Consider the following 2,541-nt stretch of genomic DNA (forward strand, 5'->3'; position numbering starts at 1 on the left):
GCTACTTGCAGGGTCTAAGCATGCCATAGACTAGAGACCATTCCCTAAGGGTTTGGCTTATATATGGGAAGCAGAACACATTCCCTAAGGCAATTACTCAGCTGCTCACAGTAGATTACAACATGAAGTTGATTACCTGTCTCATCATGGGGAATACCACATCTAGCTGCCCAGCCACTCAACCAGGCCCAGCCAAGTTGACACAAAAATATAGCCACCAAAGAAGATAAGACCAAAATGGATGTCAGAAGAGACTCTAAAATGTGTCCTTGAACAGAGAGTAGCTAAAGCAAATGGAAGAATTGACAAGATGAAAGAGCTGAACAGATTTCAAAAAGCAGCTCGAGAAGACAAAGTCAATTATTATAATGAAATGTAAAAAGACCTCAAGTTAGATAACTGAAAGGGAAGAACATGCTTGACATTTCTCAAGCGGAAAGAACTGAAGAAAAATTTCAAGCCTTGAGTTGCAATATTGAAAGATTCTATGGGCAATATGATGATATCATTAATATCATATGCAAGTAAAATTTCCTGAAGATAATTCAAAAATGGTTGCAGCAGTATATTGACAAAAATCTTCCAGAAAGGCAAGCTGGATTCAGAAGAGCCATGAAATGAGAGATATCATTGCTGATGTCAGATGGATGCTGGCTGAAAGCAAAGAATACCAGAAAGATGTTTACGTGTGATTTACTAACTATGTAAAAGCATTTGATTGTGTGGATCACAACAAATTATGGATAACTTTGAGATGAATGAGAATTCCATAACACTTAATTGTGCTCAAGAGGAACCTGTACGTAGACCAGGAAGCTGTTGTTTGAACAGAACAAGGGGATACTGCATGGTTTAATATCAGGAAGGGAATGTGTCAGGGTTGCATCCTTTCACCATATTTATTCAATCTGTATGCTGAACAAATCATCCAAGAAGCTGGACTATGTGAAGAAAAGTGTAGCATCAGGATTGGAGGAAGACTCATTAAGAACTTACAATTGCAGATAACACAACTGTGCTTACTGACAATGGGGATGACGTGAAGCACTTACTGATGAAGATTAAAGACTACAGTCTGCAGTATGGATTACACCTCAACACAAAGAAAAAGAATATCCTCACAACTGGGGCAATAAGCCTCATCATATAAATGGAGAAAAGTTTGAGGTTGTCAAGCATTTCATATTACTTGGTTCCACAATCAACACCAATGGACGCAATAGTCAAGACATCATATGATGTATTGTACTACTCTGCAAAAGACCTCTTTAAATTGCTGAAGAGCAAAGATACCTCTTCGAAGACTAAGGTGAGCCTAACCCAAGCTATGGTATTTTCAATCTCCTTGTACACGTGTGAGAGCTGAACAATGAATAAAGAAGACTGAAGAAGATTTGATGCTTTTAAATTGTGGTGCTGGGGAAGAATAATAAAAGTACCATGGAATGCCAGAAGAACTAACAAATCTCTCCTGGAAGAAGTGCATCCAGAATGCTCCTTGGAAGCGAGAATGGCCAGACTTTGTCTGACCCACTTTGGTCATGTTGTCAGAAGGGACCATTCCCTGGAGGATATCATGCTTGGTAAAGTGGAGAGTCAACAAAACAGGGGAAGCCCCTCAACGAGATGGATTGATCCAATAGCTAAAATGATGGACTCAGGTATAGCAAGTATTATAAGGCTGGCATGGGACCAGGCAGTGTTTTGTTCTGTTATACATAAGATTATTATGACTAAGAGCCAGCTTGACAGCACCTAACAACAATTACAACAACAATATATGCGTCTGAAATCTGGATAATGAGAAAGGAAGACTGAAGAAGATCAGTTATCTTTGAATTGTATATTGGCAAAGAATACTGAAAATATCATAAACTATCAAAAGAATGAACAAATCTGTCCTGGAATAAATGCAGCCAGAATGGTCATTAGATGTGAGAATGACCAGATTTTGTGCCACCCGCTTTGGTCATGTTGCCAGAAGGGACCAGTCTCTGGAGAAGAATATCATGCTTGGTAGAGGGTCAGAGAAAAAGGGGAAGGCCCTCCGCAAGATGGAATTATCACAGTGGCTGCAAGGATTTGCTCAGGCATAGCAAGGATTGTGTAGATGGCACAGGACCAGGCAATGTTACTTTAGTTGCATATTGGGTCACTATGAGTCGGAATCAACTCAACAGCTCCTAACAATGACAACACATCACTTCGGTGATTGTATCACATTATGTTGGCAGGTGAAGGGATTTTTTTGGTTAAGATCCCTAAATGGCTGGCTTTTAGTTATTCAAAGGCAGCTTATTATGTGTGAACTTGACATAATCAAATCATCCCTTTAAAAGAGGATTTACATCTACCTTGGACTAAAAGACTCTCCCCTGCTAGCCTCCAGCTGGGGAAAAAAAAAAAGGATTGTGCCAAAAATTGCATCAGTTTGGGAGAATATTCTGAGCCTCAGATGAGACGACAGTCTAGTGCATTGATTGCAGCCTTGTGAAACCCTAAAGAGAGTAAACAGCTAAATGCACCAGACTGTTGATCCAT

The sequence above is a fragment of the Orycteropus afer genome, unplaced genomic scaffold, assembly GCF_000298275.1.
Source record: "Orycteropus afer afer isolate SDZICR_OR568_19922 unplaced genomic scaffold, OryAfe1.0 scaffold00819, whole genome shotgun sequence".
In the NCBI taxonomy this organism is placed as follows: Eukaryota; Metazoa; Chordata; class Mammalia; order Tubulidentata; family Orycteropodidae; genus Orycteropus; species Orycteropus afer.